This window comes from Ambystoma mexicanum, chromosome 5q (genome assembly GCF_040938575.1).
Source record: "Ambystoma mexicanum isolate Mex_15411 chromosome 5q, UKY_AmexF1_1, whole genome shotgun sequence".
In the NCBI taxonomy this organism is placed as follows: Eukaryota; Metazoa; Chordata; class Amphibia; order Caudata; family Ambystomatidae; genus Ambystoma; species Ambystoma mexicanum.
The window spans coordinates 942,195,728-942,208,416 of NC_090933.1; the positions used below are offsets into that span (position 1 = coordinate 942,195,728).

The following is a 12,689-nucleotide window of genomic DNA, read 5'->3' on the forward strand; positions in this document are numbered from 1 at the left end:
GCCCTCTGACTGTGTTTATCTGTCCCTCAAAAAGCAATACTTAAGTTACTTGTATAGCATGGAAATGGTTAACCTATATTTCATTGGGGGATTGTAAAGTGCTTACCTGTTTGGAGAAGCTTGTTAACCTTTGTTTCCTTCCCAAACCTGTTGGGAGAGGGGTGGGGGGTGTTCGGAGTATATTTTTGTGAAGTGCATTCTATTGTTGCATATTTCCCTTGCTAAAAAAAGGCTAATTTTAAAACAGGCTGTTATATAAAATGATTTTAACAAAAAACCTTGAGTAAGTTTTATTTGAATACCTGTCACTCTGAATCTCCAAGTTGCACCTCTACAGCTCACATTGACCCCTCTTGAGATGAGCCTGGCTGCTCAGTCACTCTACCAACTTGTGCAGTACAGACCTATGCCAAAGGTTGGGTTGACTATTGCCAAGAGAGCAAGGCTGGTGTAGTCTCCCACAGGGTGTCTACATACAATCTTGCCTAACAGTGGACAAGTGATGCTGGTGCAGAACCTCAGTCGCCATCCTTACTGAGTCCTTACTGGTGGCTGCAGGATTGAATCACAGATCTTTACAAAGTACTGGCATAGAAGTCAGCTTTTATCCCTAAACTAGAGGTTTTGGGTAAACCCCAACCACATTCTTATTCTATTAGAACTTTGGACAACAAGGCAATAAGCATGTGTCACTACATACACACCTTTAAAAGGTATTTGAGCAAGCAAACTCAGGGGTTTGGATTGCAGGGGTAATCTGATCCATCCCACACAGCAGCAATCCACTCAAGCTCTTTGAGCTTATGTGGGTAAAGAGAGAAGGTCATTTCCAGTGGACTCTCACACAAATGGCAACAAAGTACAGTTTCCAGATGTTAAGAGGAGTTTCTGAACCTGCTGTTGTAGCGTACTGCATAGTAAACATGTGTGGCCAACAAAGGTTTTAATATAAACTCTAGCCAAACTATTACTGGTAGGCGACTTAGCAGTAAGGCACTGACAAAGGACTTCATGAGCCAACTATAAAGTATCGTTAAGATAGACATGGGGTTTCCAAGCAATAGACTGTACGCACAGGTAACCTCACGTTACAAAGATTTGCACTGTGCTAAATAGCCAATGGCCTTGGGTTGTATAGAGGTTGGCAATTGAAGTTCCCTTCCAGCGTATAAACAGTCTACAGAAGGAAAAGGAGCAGGAGAAAGTATCAAAGACATACATATTAATTAACACAGCATTAAGATTACGCTAGAGTATTGTGTAGTTTATTTGTATAGCGCCTTTACACAGGAAAGTATAAAAGCGCTCAAGGAAGGTAGGAACAAGGGGGAAAACAGTCACTCAGAGCCCTTGAAATTCTGAGACGATCATAGTCTGCACAGTTAGAGTAAGTGCATAACATACATTTAACGGTTGAGACACAGGAAAGAGGCATGACAGCGATTCTGCAGTTTACCAGTGCAATTAAGGGGAGAAGACATGGGAGAACAGACAAAACAATCTTCAGGCATGTGCATTTGAATCATGCAAATGCATAGAAAGTTAACGGGGAGCGGGAGGTCCATGTCCACCCAGTGGAGACTGGGGTAAGTGCAGAGAGCCACTCTCTACGGTTATTTCTAAGTGCCTCAAAGGTGGGTGGGTGTAGGGCCCCGAGGCAAGTGCGGGAATTGACTGACGGGGTCGCCCGGGACAGAGATTACTAGAAGGTAAGCAACACTAGATGTGAATACTCCTACACAACATTGGTGCCCCAACTGTGACATCTACCACACTTCCTAGCTCTGCAAACCATTAAAACTAAGGCCAACACCTTCAGGAATATCTAGGGCAGGGGGCTCCAACCTTTATGTTGGCTTGAGCTACTTTCAGTTGGGGGCCAACAGCAAGAGCTACTTGCGGGCGATATCAGCGGTTGGGGTTGTTCATAAACATTGGAACTTTTTTTTAGCTGTAAAGAGGCATTTTTCCTGCGTATTAGCCTTCACTTCTCGCTAAGAAGCCTATAAGTTTTGATATCAATGATTGGATGTACTAAATGTGCGTCATTTGCAGTGAGGCCAGTGTGGTAAACCCATAAGCACATTGGTCCAGAAGGGGCTTGCTCGCCAGAGCCCTGCCCAGGGGTGGATTGGGAACTAAAAGAAGCCCTGGAAATACTTACTTGGGACCAAAAGAGGCCCTGGAAATTATTTTCAAAGTGGCGCCACATGACACATTTTCAGCAAGCCCAATGCTTTTCCTATGCGAAAATTAGGAAATGCCACACAAAAGAGGCCCAGGATGCAGAGGCCCACTGGGACATCTCCAGAGTTCCCTATAGGCCAGTCCACCCCTGGAAAAGACTCAAAATGAGCCCAGGGTCGAAACGGAGGCATGCAGCTATCATGCTGCATGTCTCTGTTCGCCCTGGGCTGATTTCCAGTTATGTGAGGTACTATTAGAAACGCAGGGCTCTGGCGAGGAAGTCCCGAGGGGGCTTGTTCGCCAGAGCCCTGCCTTCTAAAAATAGCTCACATTATTGGAAACGAGCCCGGGGTCGAAACGGAGGCATTAAGCATCATAGCTAAATGTCTCCATTTCACCCCGGGCTTCCCCATCCACCCGACCCAACTTACCTTCACAAAAGAAATTTTCCCGCCACTTTCAGCTCGCTCCTGGAATCCAAGCCCCAGCATCAGCCACCTCCAAAACTGATCGGAAACTATGCGAGGCGCCATGGTGCTTTTTAAAGAAAAAAGCCCTGGCAAACTGAGGAGCACAAGAAACCACTGTGGCCAAGGGGAGCACAGCTCCCAGCAAGGAACATGCTCTGGCCAATCACAAGGTGCAATCTATATGCTATAGAGAATTGCAGGACTGTGATTGGTCAGAGCACTTCCTGGCATCACTGTCTTTTTTTTTTCTTTTTTTTCTGAAACTCGAGCGCGAGCTACTTCAAAGGCTCTAGCGAGCTACTGGTAGCTCGCGATCGACAGTTTGGAGACCACTGATCTAGGGTTTAGGGACAACCGCTCTTATTGGTTTTGACGTTGGAAGTCCAGGGGTCACTGGCGGAAGAGGTGCTTTGACAGCGTGCCCTAGTTGTTAAGAAAGATTTTACTTTAGGCAACTTTCCCTCCATGTGGACCCAGTGATTCAGTCAGCAATGAGTCTAGCCATACTAAACGAAAATTATTTCTGGGGAACTCCGAGGAGGGAAAACTGATGCCCTTTGAGCATTTGGAGCAACTTGCATGGAATCTTGAACAGACACTTCCTGTTTCATGCTAAAGCAGTCAGACTACTAGCAGTCATGTGGTAGTTTATTCCATAGGAGCAGAGTACTAGCCAGGTGATGCAGACGTTACTGGCACAGGGAGAGGGCAGGATTTCAAGTATAAGGCAATACCCTCAGAAGACCCTAATCCTGATGGAAAAGTGGGAGAGCGAGATGATTCTCAGATCCAAGAAGAGGAATGGGTCAAAGTAAGGGAGCAGGTTATCGTGAAACGCAAGGTTTCAACATATTCAATGTAATATCTTACACAGGGTATATGTGACCACAGCGAAATTGCATGCTATGAATGAGGCGCCAAGTCAGAACTGACCCCAAGTAGGCTAGGGGCTGCTGGAATATGGCAAATGTTATGGAACTGCCCAACTATTGCCAATTATTGGCATGCAGTGATCTCATATAAATGGTTTATTGCACTCCAGATATGAATGTGCCCTGAAGGTATGCTTGTGGGGTGATGTTCCAGGGAAATAAAAATGACCAAACTAGACAACTGGCACAATTTACCTAAATATTAGCGAAAAGACAGGTAGATACTAGCTGTAAGACACCTCAGGGTCCATCTTTGATACACTGGATGGAAGATATTCGCAGTTGGGGTCTAGCGGAAATTAACATTTTAAAAAGAACTTGGGACCCCTATTCGGAAGAAAGAGTGGAAATTAAAGAGTCAGATGTTAAGGTTTATGTTACTTACCTGCAACTATTGTTCTCTAGCATGGATTCACATGCTCATTCCCCATTGTCAGGCTGGGAATCCTCAGTAAAAGAAGAAATAGTTTCACTTTGACTTCAAAACTGTATTTCTCCTCTAAACTAATCACTGTCCTCTGGATCATACTACCCCCATCCAATAACAGTCCTCTCCCTAAGCTCCACCCCTAGTGGCCATCTTCAGATTTATTAAGCACGTAAAGTGGCAGAATAAACCAAAAAGCGAGAAAGAGGGGAAGTAGGGAGGGTTTGCATGTGAATCCATGCCAGACCCATGCTGGAGAACAATAGTTCTAGGTAAGTAACTTGTTCCTGCTCCAGCATGGGGTCTGGCATGGATTCACAGGCTCATGGATAACGATTACACAACAGTAGATGCACACAACCACGGGAGGTGGCAAGGCTCAACAGAAAAAATACACACTCACCTCTGAAACAGCCATTTCAAACAAACCGGTTGCGTAGGACCGCGTGGCCGACTCGAGACTCCACCCTGCAATCCCAGTCAACGGTAGAAACTTGTGAAGATATATTATGATATTTTATTTATATTGCGCTCATACACAAGTGTATGAGAACAAGGCAAGGGAGGTGAACAGGGGGAAACAAAAACAACGATCTTATAGGCCCAGTGACATCGAGAACACGCCAGTGCATGGGAAAGGGAGAAGGGAACAAGTGCATGGCAGGGGGGAGAAATGGAAAGTGCGGAACAGAGAAAACAGATAGATAAAATAAATAAGGCAAAAAAACTAGTAGCCAGCAAGTTTGGGAACTGTATGGATACAGATACAGACCCCAGTGCAAGGGGTGGCCCAGAGGCAGTGTGCAGGAGGGTGGCAGGGTGAGCAGGTACCTGGGCCCCGTAGAGAGGATGGCCAGGTGCACAGTGCCGAGAGAAAACAGATCTGCAGGTGAGAAGGGGGGTGTGGCAAAAGCAGAGGCAAAGAGGAATGTCTTCAGGTGCTTCTGGAACCGGAGATGGTTCTCCAAGTTTCAGAGGGGCAGGGAGACTGTTCCAAAGCGAGGCCCCAGCCTGAGAGAGATCTACCCCCAGCTTGTTTCTTTGAAAAACGATTGACCCTGAGGGAGTTGGAGGTAGAGGAGCGAAGGGCCTGAGAGGGAAGGTTTTTTGGAGGGATAGTTAGTTATTTTGGACCCAGGCGCCAGAAAGGTTTGTTGACAATGCAGAGAGTTTGAAATGTAATCCTTGCATTCACTAGGAGCCAATGTAGAGATTTCAGAGCCGGAGAGATACGATCCCAGGGCTTGAGATCAAGGACAAGTTTTGCAGTCCTGTTCTGGATTAGTTGTAAAGGGCGAAGAGTGGAGGCAGGTAGAAAGAAGCTGTTGCAGTAGTCCAGCCTATAGAGAACCAGAGCTTGAGAGACGGTGAGCTTCTGAGGGAAGGAGAGGAAAGGCAGAGCACCTCCGAGGAGGTGCAGTAGAATGTTTGACTTTTTTTAGCAATGTCAGATGTGGGAAGAGAAGGAAAGTGTGGAGTCAAAGATGACCCAGGTATGCATGGACCTCCACTTAGCAGCCCTGCAGATGTCGAGCAGGGGCACACCAGAGCGAAACACCTTAGTTGCTGCAATGGCTCTGCTGGAGTGGGCTAGCGGCAGACCTGGCAGCAGCCTGCTAGCCAGTCAGCGACAGCGCATGATGCAGCCGGAGAGCCACCTTGAGATGGAAGCCTTCGATAAGGCCTTTCCCTTGATTTACAGGTCCAAAGTTGCCGAACAACTGAGAAGTATCCCGAAAAGTCTTCGTACGTGCCACGTAGAACTTCAAGGCACACGCACCGTCTGGAGAATGCAAGGCTTTTTCTGCTGGCGACAATGAATTCGGGTAGAAAACCGGTTACACCAAAGATTCGTTGAGGTGGAATTACGACAGTAACTTTGGCAAAAAGGTAGCGTGTACACAGTACCACCCTTGAAGCATGGAAAGACAAATAAGGCTGCTCACTTTCTCCCAAGACTAAGCATTGACCACTCTCCACACTTACCGCAATTAGGTTTGGCTAACTTCTCAGAATTCCCCTGTTCACTATAACTAGAGTGGCCCCAAAAATCTGTCCACCCGGCCACATTCTAGAAATTCTGCTCAACACTGGCTAGTTCGCAGTTCTCGTCTCCAGTAGTAACCTCCAGTTTGGGAAACAGGCTTTTGGTGAAGACGGACCTCTGAGACGGACTGTCGCAGAGCTTCAGAGTCTGTCACAGAGTACAGTCACCTGGAAAATTGCACAGGCCCTGCAAACATCCAAATCAGAAGACTAGCAATGGACTCGAGGCTTCCTTGAGCTTGGAAATGACGACCAACATGCCACACAAAGAACCAGTAGTTCCCATTGGCTCAAGAGAGCCTTCCCTGAATGAAAGCACAGCTTCACCTTTCGTGAGTTAGCTTTGGCAGCACTCTTCACAGGGACCGCTACCAGACATTCCACTCTGGCCTTTTAGGCCCAAGATTTTCAGTTCAAGTGGTCAACCTGTGAAATGACTCTAGATGCCCTCCTGATATAAATACATAGGAGATGGGGTTACCCAAGGCCAACTATAAGACCTTCAACAAAAAGTGGCTATTCTAGCATGGAGAGATGACTCGGGCAGTCATGACTTCACACACTATGATTTGGATGTGCCTCATGGGAATCCATGACTCCCTGCCCAGGACAAACTAATTATGGAACGCCCACAGGGTACTTCTGAGGCTCTGGCCAGAGGCCAAATGGTGCATTCCCATATATGGCCAATTCCTGCCCATGCCCAGGAGGAAGATGTCCAACAAAGACAGACAAAAATACAGAGCTTAAACCAGATTAAACATTTTGGCCACTACATTTTCAGTGGCAACATGGCTACTGCACACTATTGTATTTGGGTGGTTTACATAAACCTTCTATACCCACATCTTAAAATGTATATTCATTGTAAAAAAAAAAAGAAATGCAATACTAAACTGATACAAGATTTAAAATACCAAATGAAAAGCAGCAACAAACTCATTAATTCCTTGAAATATATTCAACATTGCTCATATCCATAACATTCTTCAAAAATGCACAACTGCCAGAAGGACTGATCTCCCAATATTAAAGCAAAATGGTTCATTTTTAAATCTTGCGTAAATGTGCATATCCGCAAACAGTGCTCCAAATAAGATTTTGAGGTGGTTGTATTTTTATCCCCATTTTTAAACTGAGTGTAAATGCGATTTCAAAGAAGTAAAAATTAGTTGTCCTCCACAAGAGAGTAAAAAGTATGCAAGAATCCAGTTTACTCGTCCAGAGTTAAAACTATGGCAATCATTATGCGGCTGCGGGTCACATGACAAAAAACAGATAAAACAGTGTGCAATATAACAAACACCCTTTCACGAACGCAACAGATGAGCACCAACACTGAGCTTCTCCTGAGCTTCCCCTGCGTGTAAAGGATACAAGAGCAGCATAAAAATTTCAACGTTTCGCTCAGAGAACAAGTCATCTTGAGTAGGAGCCAATTAGGCTTCCCTCAAACAAGCAGAAAAAGCAAGTCAGGGCAACAGGAATGCAAGCTTGCATCATGTAGAACAGGTGGAGTGAATCAGTGCAAGTTAAGCAAGGGTAGAAGATACCCACACAGAACACATAAGGAATGGGTCTATAGAACAGTTGCAACATAGGATTCAGGATTGAACACTACCCTCCTAATTTAGAAAAGGTAGGCCATGAACCTTGGTATACCATTCTTTCCTCACATTGTACTAAAACGTCTTGGGTCTCAACAGTACAAGATTATCACAGATAAGTGTCACAGCAGTAGAGGTTCCACTCCGAGAAGCAACTGCCTGGGATGGAGCCGTGTAAGCAACCCCCACGCTGAACAGGTAATTGAAGTGTGTAAGAAATGTAAACTATACTTGCATAGACCTGAAACAGCATAGGGTTAGCGCCACTGGACAGAATTTATCGCAAGACTCAACTTTATTCTATGGGGTGCAGCGCCATAAGGTTAAATCGCTGGAGAAGGTGTTCACTGTGCAGGAGACATATTCTTTACTCTGAAATTCATTCAGTTTGCTGGCGGCACCTTTCATCTTCTGCATACCATTTCCAGACGAGTGTCTTTTTGCTACGTCATTTCCAAGGTAGTTGTGGTCAATTAGGTTATCTGAAGGTACTCTTACATCCCTTCCCCTTTCCTCCATACTGCATGGGTGCCCCTCGCTAGGGACAGGAACAGAACCTTTTTCACCAGAAAAATGTTCTTTACCCCTTTAAATGTAGTTTATAGTGGGGGTTTGCAGTCTTAGATCAACCGTTGGCAAGTCCTTAAATGAATAGGTAAAGTTCAGTTGTCAGCAAATAGGATATCCGGTTATTGAGACTGCCCAATACTGGAAACATTGTATATGTTGAAGTGGATAAACCAAATTGCGCCAACAAAAAAAGCTTTTAACGTTGTGTTCAAAGTAAAGGGTTTTAATGACATTTCTTTCACAGTGTATACTGTGTCTTTAAATAGAAAACATCATAAATTGTTCCACAATGCTTTATGTTGAAGTCCTCGACATGCGTTTCCACACATTGATTATAATAGTTCATCAGGAGGATCATGAATTGTATGAAAATGAAAATGGTAACATGTTCTGAATAGTGTAAATTGATGTTATAATAAAGTGCAATTGACATTTGTGAAAACTGGAGGGTACTTAATTGAGGATTGGGTTTCTTGAAACCCATCTCTCCTGTGAGTTTATAGCTGGCTTGTGATTCATATAAGGATAGATCAAATTATTTTCATTATGCACAGTTGTACTGTAGATTGAAGGGCAACTGTGTTAGTATTAAAGTAATCCCTTTAAAATAATGGAAAAGGAGGGTAGAAAACAATGGTGGCTGCAGAAACACAGGGATCAGCAAGACTTGCAATCATTGGAATATTTGCGTGGATACAACTGTAAGAAGTGGGTTTTCAGCGAAGTTTAGCCGCTGTAAGCAAAATGACTGCCGATTTAGCGTTCAACCTCGATGACGTCACCGCATTTGCTAAAGCAAGTGCATCATCACGTCGTTCGAAGGTGTCAGCCATCTTGCCTTGGGCAGGACGGTGAACTGAAATAAATGCTTATTTTCACTTTTAAATTGAAAATTACTTTTCTATAAATTTGTGAATTCATACTGAAAAGGTGAGTGCTAGCAAATAAGGCAACGATTTTACATGTATGAAACTTATATCGTGACAGAATGCTAAGTGCTGCTAATTCCCAAGTTTTTGAAGAGAATGGAAATGATCTATTTTTGCATTCAGGAGCAGGTTAGCGCACACGATTAATACAATGTACAACACGTATTTCCCCACATAGATTATAATGTTTTATAAGGAGATTCACATGAATTGTCATGCGGATCACATGAATGGTCATGCAATGGTATTTGGGGATTGAGTTTCTTGAAACCTCATTGATTTTGGATTGATAGGTATTATTTTAACACTTCTCCCTTGGGGTAGCCATTCATTCAGGCTCGGTATAAGTTATGACCCATGGAATTAATATGAAATAAACTAAACATAATGCATGAGGTACATATTTTTCAACAGATCTAAATCAAAATGACATTGGTCAGAGGTAATGGCTCATTTCCGAGTCGCATTTCAGGCCTGATATGCATGTGTCCATGATGTTTATCGAAAGTGCCTCAGTGTGGGGGGAGGGGGCGGGGGGGAGATGGGTTAGCCCTAGCAGCCTGGTTCCTGAGCACATAACCCTGCAGCATCTTCATCCATCGCAGGACAATCTGAAAATAATTAAAAAGACAAGCAGCAACTCCACCAGGAACCAATACAAGAGCAAATGGACCAGGTTTTGCCTTGGGGCCAAGGAAAAGGGCATAGACCTGTTAAGGTGCACACTGGATCAGGTACCATCGTTCTCAGCACATTTGCCATGCTGTTCCTACCTAGCCAAGATAGGTGCATACAGGAATTGACAACAAATCATTCTCCACCTCCAACCCAGTGGTCAATGGCCATCCAACAGGGCTGACGAGGCTGTACCCCGCTATCAAATTACCACACCCGGTATGGGACCTCAACGTGGTGCTGGGCTTTGAGACAAACCATTCGAGCCCATGACATCCGTGGGCATAAGATTGGTCACAATCAAAACCGCTCTACCGGCAGGCCTCCCTTCCCTTCAATGGAAACCTGACAAGCGGGTCCACACACAGGTTGGTCAGAGCTATATTACCAACTGATTTATGGCCATTTACTGCCAGATTTAAAAGAACCCGTTGGAAGGATTTTGGGACCAGGAGCGCACGGTTACAAATGTTTGGCACAAATGTCTCCCGCAAAACTAGTAGGTGGGAAGAAACCTTTTCTTATAGGACATGAATGGGAAAATTGATTTTTGCAACCCCTCCCCCAATGAAAACATTTGCTCTTCACCCTCCCTTTCTCCCCCACAACCCTGGCCCGTTGACAAGTCTCAAAAAGTTCTAACTTTCAATCAGGTCAATTTTTTTGTGAATGTTCGCGGTTTCGAACGGTGAAAAAATTATAAACATCTGAAAAAATGCTCCACCAGGATTCCAACTTAACGGCAACTATAAAGTCGCCATTTATTGTCAACCCTGTAACATATCTAAATTATTGGCAACATTTGAATTCCGTTCTGTAATATTTTAGGTTTATGAAGAATGAAAATCCCATAATGGGGAACTACCTTTGCACATCAACTCTCTAGTCATGTGTCAATGGGTGGGTCTGCAATGCCGAATATTTAACTACTCTAATACCCAAATGAATTTCCTCCAGGCCAATAACACCACACCATGCCCGCTCCTAACTTGATGTTCCTCTTCAACAGCGAGCCTACACTCCAGCAGTTTACAACATTTACTGCTATGCTCATGAGCATGGGGAAAATCTGCCCCACCCATCCATCCATCGTCGTGCAATATTCAATCAGGTCCTTAGCAGCTGAATTTCTGCTCAAGTCTGCTTATGGGACTCCTATGCTGTTTTCCCAACCCCGACAAAGTACTTCATCACAACCACTCTGTTCAACCTGCAATGAACCTCACCTACCCGTGCAAACTGCCTCTGCTCAGGCTGGCTTCCCCATGTTTAATGGTTCCCTCTTCAACTTTCTCGTCCACACAGACTTGTTGCCCTCCCCCTTACTAGGCGGACTATGACCGCTACTATGCAACTCTTCAATTCCACTGAACTTGGCCGCCCCCTTTCTACCACCTGCCACTTCATATAGTGGATTCTTTGGTCTTCCGACCACTGGAACTCTCTGCTTCCGAAAAAAAGAATATCCCCTGAACATCTATGTTAAAGAACACCCTGAAGAGGCACCTGCTAGCCCCTGTTACTACATACATGATCCCTTAGTTTAACTACACTTCATATTGTAAATATTTAACATGTGCCTTTCAAATTTGTCAATGCATTGTCCGTCTGTATGTGACCCGCCTTCATCAGGTTCTAGTAAATGCCTCATTAATGTAAAGTATCCTGCAATACAACTGCTCAGATCGGTTCTTTTGGAAAGGGTTTATCGAACCACTGTTAACTCTCCTAAATGATCAAAACACATTTAGGTTATCTATGGCATGCGTAAATCTGTGTGCCTGCCATATGCAAAAATAGTGTAAACCTACATTTCCTGATCTGCTCCACTCAATACTAAGTAGTGATGTGCCTGAAAACATGAGCAGCGCCAAGTTCGTACAAAATGCCGTTTCTGCACTCTGATGGCTGTTACAATCTGCAGTTAAAAATCCGACAAAGCTCAAGTGCAGTTTATGGCCTTCCCTAAGCAGCGAGTAAGCCGTATCAATATTGAGAGCTGACTAGCAAAAGACTCGAGACAGTATTTGTTCTGATCCTTTTCATTCCATACATGCTTGGAACCAAGTCACTCAGCCTTCGCACTCCCAGTTCTTCAGGGAGCGCCAAGTCACCCAGAGCGGGAAGATAGATTGTTTAACTGTGCAGTGATTTCACTCTTAAAAGATTGTGACACCCACCCACAGGCATACAGCTTATGCTCTCGGAGGCAAGACAGCCACTAAAGAAAGTAGTAACATTTCAAAAACGGCAATATTATATGAAATACCCAAGGCGAATTACAGCATTTTCCTTTTATTTCATGCAACCAACTAGCAAAGCAACAAAGCAGTTATTTGGCATTTTTTTAATGAATAAAACCAAATAAAATTTCATAGGGAGGAAGTTTTACTTTATTGTTTAAATATTCTAAAAGATATGCACTTTGTACACATAAGAAGCGAAATAGAAGTGCTGCTTTGAAAAAGCTATGACAGAGTCCGGATTTGCTGGAAAACAGAGCTCTGAAGTAACATTTTGAAACTACCAACCCTAATGGAATATAAAATAAGGCTTATAAATAGTCTAAGACTAAAACATTACAAATTAGGTTTTGCTATCAAAGTATGTGTACTAGTATTTCTGACGTGTAAAATATACAGATTGTATTTGGAATATAGAATAGGTGGTAGGATCGGGATCAAAACTAAGATCTAGCAGACAGATACTAGTGCCCTCCCTAAGTCTACAGGAAGGGGTTGCAGCTACCCCTTACATGTTTTACTGTAAACTCTTACCAAATAAGTGCAATGATTTCCATATCACTAAACCTGGGTACAGAAAGGCTCAATCCTACCAGAACTTAC

General features: G+C 44.0%; 1 protein-coding gene across 9 annotated transcripts in view; it reads right to left on the minus strand.

Annotated features, from left to right (window-relative positions):
- UBR5 (ubiquitin protein ligase E3 component n-recognin 5) overlaps positions 1 to 12,689 on the minus strand; it is a 2,447,509-nt gene that overhangs the window by 2,259,796 nt on the left and 175,024 nt on the right. The window lies entirely within an intron of this gene.